At 50.6% G+C, this 7,300-nt stretch overlaps 1 long non-coding RNA gene across 1 annotated transcript; it reads left to right on the forward strand.

The window, feature by feature from the left end:
- The first annotated feature begins 5,670 nt into the window (after positions 1-5,670).
- Positions 5,671-6,995, forward strand: LOC147964377 (uncharacterized). Its single transcript, XR_015609268.1, has 3 exons — positions 5,671-5,778; positions 5,930-6,044; positions 6,116-6,995. It is a non-coding gene; the product is annotated as an uncharacterized LOC147964377 (long non-coding RNA).
- The last annotated feature ends 305 nt before the right edge of the window (positions 6,996-7,300 follow it).

Below are 7,300 nucleotides of genomic sequence, written 5' to 3' on the forward strand. Positions count from 1 at the left end.
GGAGTTTATTGCATGAAATTATGTTAGTGACTAGTGAGCTAATCCTGATCAACTCTCCAAATTTTAGTTGGAGTTAGTGACTAGTGAGCTAATCCTTCTACGTTCGGCTTGAAATATATAACTTGCGTTCCCTGTGTTTATAAGCAACTTATGATTTGAATGTTGTTCCAAGTTAGTATTTCTATTGTGATCATGACAGATATAGCATTTAGCAGTGTTCTCAGTAATAAGGAGTATCATTACAAGTAGCCCATGTAGATAGATCCAAGAGGGGGAAGTTACCTGATCGTTGTATAATTTGCCACCTGCAAAGGCAAGCTATGTGCCTTTTGGGTCCCTATCTGATTGACCATTTTTGAGTGCCCACCCATTGAATTAATGGCTGAAAGAAAAACGATTTCCTTCTCCTGAGGCCAGTGGTGTATCTGGAGGGTGAATGTGACGGCCTCTCTCCCAATCACATATCAGTTTCTCCATTCCCTCATGCCTGTTGTGACCTCAGTGCTCGCCGCAACGCTTCGACGTCGCGTCGCAGTCTCTTTTGGCGCTGCCAACGTGTTACAATTGGTTTGGTTTGGTTTTGGGTTTGTTTGGTTGCGGATTGCGACAAATTTAAAGTTGGATGCAAAGGCAGGCGCGCACGCACGCACACCACCGCCTTTTCGAAGATACGCGCATTGTCCTTGGCCCCATTGTGATCCCTCTCTGGTGATCCCTATCTCTTTCAGATCTTCGGCTGGGACCCGGACTCGCCTCCCGGATCATCTTTGCAATCTTGACCTGCCTTCGTCGCAGTGGGAAACTGAAACCTGGCGCCGAAGCCGCAAGGTGGAGCACTGCCCCCCGCATTTCCCCCGTGCCTTCTCCAGATGTTTGCCGACAGTGAGATGGCAATGTGTCGAGACCGTCAGCTTCCCCGCTCCTTCGTGGCCACTAGGCTGATACTAGTTATCATCACCTCGTGTGATCCTGCGGCAGTACTGGTTTAAGGAAGCAGCTTGAATAGTACAGTAGTGCTTTCTGTCCATGCTGCTGCCTTGGACCATCAACTCGCTGTTAATTCTTCGCCTTTTGTCATACCTGCAGAACGTAGCATCAACTGTGAACCCACTGCATGCCTTTATCGGTGGGCAGGTACTATCCATGGACATCCCCCAAAAAGAACATCTACTGTGTGTGCAACCCAAAAGGGAGATTTATTGCAGGAGCAGCCTAGTTTGGTTCAAACTGTGACATGCTATTTGTCTGGAGCTGGCCCCGATATCCCAATTAGGGTAAAGACAGTACATGCCAGATACACTCATGAATTATGCCCCCAATGGGCGGCCGCGGTTATCACCGTTCTCTTCGCTTCCCTTGTACTGACATGGCACGATGCCTTGCCTGATTCATGGCTGCAAATTGCCGTAAACTAGAAACCATCGATTAGCTTCATTCAGTTCTGAGGTATTCATTAGTCAGCTACCATTGGGGAACTTCAAGAAACCGAGAACCAGTCAAGCAACCACACGCCCTCGCGTCGCCCTGGTCTCGGGCAACTCGGGCGGCTCCTCAAACCCTAGCTGCCAGGGTCACCACTTCCCTTCCTTTCCTCTGCCGTCGCCGGAGGACGCTGGTGGGCTGAGCCCGGCGGCCGACGGTGGTGGGGGGTGTTCTCCTCCCTGTCTTGTGTAGGAGGGGATGGGGCGGGACCTCCTCGCGTGTGACGGCGCTTCCGCGATCTGATCCATGGCGGCACTTGTTTAACATATTGTTGTCACGTTTCTATATGTATCTCGTAGGCTAGCTAGGAGCTCACGTTGGGTGTGTTAGATGAGTCCCGTAGGCGGTTATCTCTCCTGTTTATTTTCTCTATCCTGATTTTTTTAAAGAAATATATTAATACCGCGAAGATACTAATTACACCCAGCCTCTGCACCTACAAGATGTCACAAAAACATCTAGGATGCACACAACCCAAAAAAATAAAAATAAAAAATGAAGAAGAAATGTCCTGCCACAACGATAGACTCCTCATAATAGCAACACACCTACCATCACCTAATACAACACCCGGAAAACATAAAAGGCCCCCGAAAGCAACGCCTCCAAGAAGGGAACAGTGCACAAGCGCCGTCGTTGCCCGATACAAGATCTTAGGGTTTCACCCTGAAGAAAGTCCACGCTCTCAAAACAAGTCCTTCAGCAAGAAAATCACCAGGCACAACCAATGAAGGCCGGACCTTAGGTTTTCACCCTGAAAGTCACGACTCGGCACCTGAGGAGTACCACTAAAAATGAAATCCGCCAGTGTTGCCGCCCCCACTTATCACTGCTGTTCCTGTGAGTTATCTACACCTGACTGACTCCATCGCCTCCAAGGCTCCATCCATCTAACTGGTTCTCCGATCTCGGCCACCATGACCTTCTCCACCGCTGTCTTCATCATGGAAATCGAGAATCCGACATGTCCCAAGGTGTCAACAACCAACAGAGCTTCGTGCCACACCCTCATGGAACCTCGTAGGCTGAAATGAGCGTGCACGACCGAATTCTATCCGATCCAGATATCCTGGGCAAGATTTCCGTCGTCAGTTCCGGAACATGTCGATGAGCAGATCAAGGAGGACCGATCATGCATGATGTTGTCATGAAGCGAGAAGAGCACGAGGACCACCACCTTTATACACGACAACAGGCCCCCACGCCGCCTCGATCCAGCCCGCCACCGCTTGCTTGCCAACATCCATGGCTTGAAGTCTGTCGACCAGAACCCCATGCCGCGTTAGCCGACGAGGCAAATGGTTGACTGCAGCCTTTGGCCGAGCCCTACCAACCCAGATCCAGATCTAGATTGTGGAATCGGCAGCCCAGCGCTGCAGCCGGGGCACACCACCGGGCTGAGCCACCCCACCACTCCCAACGAGCAGCGCCACCACCGGATCCAAGCAACGCCAAGATCTGGAACTGCCGGACAGGAGCTGCGCCGCCACCAGGGAGGGAGGGGATCCACGCCCTCGCGCCAGAGCATCCAAGCGCCACCAGCCCATCCAGTGCCCGCCACGGAGCCCCACACCCCCAGGTCACCGCGCCCGCAAGTCCAGATCGGAACTACAACGGCCCTCTTCTAGCCGCCAGAAGCTCCCAAGACGAGAGGAAGAAGAGGCCTTGGGGAAACGCCCTGCCGCCGCCATCACTGGAGCTTGCCCGGCCTTCGCCGGCGGTGCCTTAGGCGGCGGCGCGACGAGGGAGGAGAAGGAAAGGGTGGAGGCTGTCGCTGGGAATCGCCTCCCGTGTCGCCAAAGGAGGGCGACGCGGGGGATAAGTTTTCGTGCGGAAGATCTCTCTCCTCCTCTCGTTGGAAGTTTGTAACAACCCACGATGTATGCCTCGGCCTCGTTCAATCAATATATAAGATGCAGCTCTCCCTGTTGGAGAGTTGAGATGCTTTGACATGGTAATCAAAGCCTCCCTCTTCCCCAACATCTAGTCAACTTCCGCACCATAGCATCTCGGAGCCATCACCTTCCCCATCGAACCCATTGATACGTCTCCGTTGTATCTACTTTTCCAAACATTTTTGCTCTTGTTTTGGACTCGAATTTGCATGATTTGAATGAAACTAACCCGGACCGACACTATTTTCAGTAGAACTACCATGGTGTTGTTTTTGTGCAGAAATAAAAGCTATCAGAATTGGACAAATCTTTTTGGAGAATTTTGTGGAATATATAAGAAATATTGGAGCCAAGACCCACTGGAGGGGGCCACCCTGGGCCCGCAAGGCACCAGGGCACGCCCTGGTGGGTGGTGGGGCCCTCGTGGCTCCGCTGACCCTAATCTGGATATTATAAATTCCTATTTCCCGAGAAAAAAATACGAGAGGAAGTTTCATCATGTTTTATGATATGGAGCCGCCGCCACCTCCTGTTCTTCATTGGAAGGCCAGATCTGGAGTCCGTTCGGGGCTCCGGAGAGGGGGATCTTCCGTCTTCATCATCATCGACCATCTTCCATCACCAATTTCATGATGCTCACCATCGGGAGTGAGTAATCCCTTCGTAGGCTTACTGAACGGTGATGGGTTGGATGAGATCCATCATGTAATCGAGTTAGTTTTGTTAGGGCTTGATCCCTAATATCCACTATGTTTTGGGACTGATGTTGCTATTGTCGGATTTCGGGTTCCGGCAAAACCCTTGAGGTTCGAACACTGGGGTGGGCACGAAGATCTCGCCCCTCTCTAGCTCGCACACTCAACGACCTCACGGCCTAGCTTCGTCGGGCTCAAAGAATACGAGACACAAGATTTATACTGGTTCGGGCCACCGTTGTGGTGTAATACCCTACTCCAGTGTGGTGTGGTGGATTGCCTCTTGGGCTGAGGATGAACAGTTACAAGGGAAGAACAACCTCCTGTGGAGAGGTGTTCTTGTGCTTGGCGAGCTTGTGTGATTGAGGATGAAAATGGCTCTGATCCAAGATGAGATCGCCCCTAGCTATGGTGGTGGCTAGTCCTATTTGTAGAGGCCCTGGTCCTCTTCCCAAATATTGAGCGGGAAGGGATCCCACAACGTCCAATTTGAAGGGAGACAACTAGTACAAGTTATCCTGACAAAAGTAGTCTTCGCCTGCCAAAGGCTCTGGTGGTGACGCCGTCTTGGGCTCCACGGTGACCTCCGTCCTGCCGCCCTGCTGGTCTTGGTCTTGTTGCACCGATATGGAAACCTTTGCATGATGCCTTGGAACTCCTCGCCTGCGCTCGGCTCCTTAGCACCAAAGAGGAAGCAAGGACACTGCGCTTACTGGCGCCTTCCTGGCGCCCGCCTGGTCTTGATCGTCATGGCTTACGTCATTGGAACCTCGTGAGGTTTGCCTTGCCTTGATCTCTCCGCCCCTCGCGAGCCAGCCTGGTGAGGCCGCCCCTGAGGAGGTCTTGCATCGTCCGCCTCGCGAGGCTTGGCCCCTCGCGAGGGTCTTGAATGTTTGCTGGCGAAGATGGGCCGTACGGGGCCACTGGAGGAGCCACGCTGCGGGCCGCAGGCAGGCAAGTCCGGGAACCCCCGTTCCCAGAACGCCGACAGCTATGACTTTGCTATTCTTAATGCTTGTCACTAGGGCCTGAGTGCCATGATTTCAAATCTGAACGTTTATATTTTCACCAATATATTTGTGTTCCTGATCCGATCTTGCAAGTTATATGCACCTGCTACGTGTTATGATCCGCATACCCCAAGGTGACAATAATTGAGATTCTTTCCGGTGATTACCGTAGTTCGAGGAGTTCATGTATTCATGTGTTCATGCTTTGTTCTGGTTCTCTATTAAAAGGAGGCCTTAATATCCCTTAGTTTCCTTATGGACCCCGCTGCCATGGGAGGGTAGGACAAAAGATGCCATGCAAGTTCTTTTCCATAAGCACGTATGACTATTTACGGAATACATGTCTACATTATATTGATGAATTGGAGCTAGTTCTGTGTCGCCCTAGGTTATGACTGTTATATGATGAATATTATCTAACGTTATCACCGATCCAATGCCTACGATTTTTTCACATAATGTTCTTGCTAAGTTGCTACTACTGTCACAACTGCTATAAAACTATTACTATTGTTGTTACCATTACCATTGCTATCGTTACTATTACAATCAAATTACCATATACTGACTAACATGCTGCAGCAGGCGTCCGTCTCAGAGGAACATCATACCTTGATGGGCACGGTGGTTGAAAAGGTCCTGTCCGCGAAGCGCGGATTGAACGAGGCCTTTGTGGGCCTACTAAGAGGTTTCGAGGTCTGTACTGTAATATGTTAAATTGTGTTTTATGCACGAAGTGCACCTATGTATAAATAGTAGCCCCTGAGACTCTGATTGGCTTCCCGAGGGAGGCAATCAGAGGATCAAAAGAAATGCCCAGGGACTGACCTGATTAATTGTAAGACAGGCTGTTTCTCCCCTAATGACTTCCCGGACTACGGATATTGTCGAGCTGCAACGAAAGCTTGATGTGGCAGGGGATGACATTGCGTTAATCAATAGGCGTCTTGACGAGTCGCAAGGTATGTATTCAGAGCAGTCCTTACACATACATGTTTATAATATAGGCGTGACGCTGAAAGTTGCATACTAGGATATGCATGGCTGCAGATGGTGCCGCTGCCGCTGAGATTCTTCAGGCGAAGCTGGCCTGGGCCAAGGAGCAGGCCCGGTTTAGTAATGCGGCTGCTGAAAAGGCTGCGGCTGAGCTAAAGGCCGAACAAGCTGCTCGACGCCAAGACGAGGAGAAAATATCCGCGATGGCGCTCGAACTAAAAAATGCTACTAGCCGTTGTGAATATCTTGAGAAGGAGAATGAAGCCAAAACGTCTGAACTTGACAAGGCCTTGCGAGAGGTGAGAGAAGCGCGGTCTGAATCCAAAGTAGCTCGTGAGGAGATCCGACAAGCTGGGGAGATTGCGGCCGGTAAGCCCTTCTTGCTATAGTCTAAGTTTGGCGATCCGAATTATGCTCAGCTTAACAAAGTGTGGAGTTCTCCAGACGAGTTTTTAGACTTGCCGAAGAGTTCTTCCGATGTGGCACAGTTTTACCAAGCGCAAGAGGGGTATGCAACGGAGAAGCTTTTCTGGTCACAATTTGGTGCATCAAAGCGCCCTCTGTTGCTGAATGAACAGATGTCCCAATGACCGAGCTTCATAGGATATCCGGCGCTGCCATGAAGAACATCATAATCTGGCTGTGGCCAACTGAGCCTATTCCATATAGCTACTTCGGCTTGGTGCGGCGGCTTGTTGATGCGGCGCCACATATCGACGCTGTTAAGCGGTCGGTGTGCATTGAGGGTGCACGGATGGCCTTTGCCCGTGTCAAGACATACTGGGGGAAGATGAGGGCCATCGATGTTGCAGCGAAGAGTCCACCCAAGGGCAAGGACCATCACGCACCAGAACACTATTTTGAGGACATCTTAGAGGCTGCCCGCTTGATAGAGGGTCAATGCTCAAAAGACATAATATTCGAGTGAGGTGTAATGGAATTGTAAAAGACAATTTTATATTTAGTCTATTTCTATGTTTTGCTCGAAAGTTTTTGTTCCTCCTGTGCGGCCGTTTTTATATAATCTGAAAGTTTTCCAGTCGTAGACTTCAGCCCCCTCGTAGGAAGTACGGGGGTGTTCGGAAAAGCATTTGATCACTCTTGACCCAACGTCTTGGTCCATGAAGGAGGTGACAATGCGGCGAACCAGGCAATTAGACTATAGGGCGTTAACACTTTCACTTAGCCATAGGAGTTTTATGGTGGGTCTACGATATAGCCC

Source organism: Triticum urartu, chromosome 6A, assembly GCF_056163025.1.
Source record: "Triticum urartu cultivar PI428250 chromosome 6A, HENAU_Tu73, whole genome shotgun sequence".
In the NCBI taxonomy this organism is placed as follows: Eukaryota; Viridiplantae; Streptophyta; class Magnoliopsida; order Poales; family Poaceae; genus Triticum; species Triticum urartu.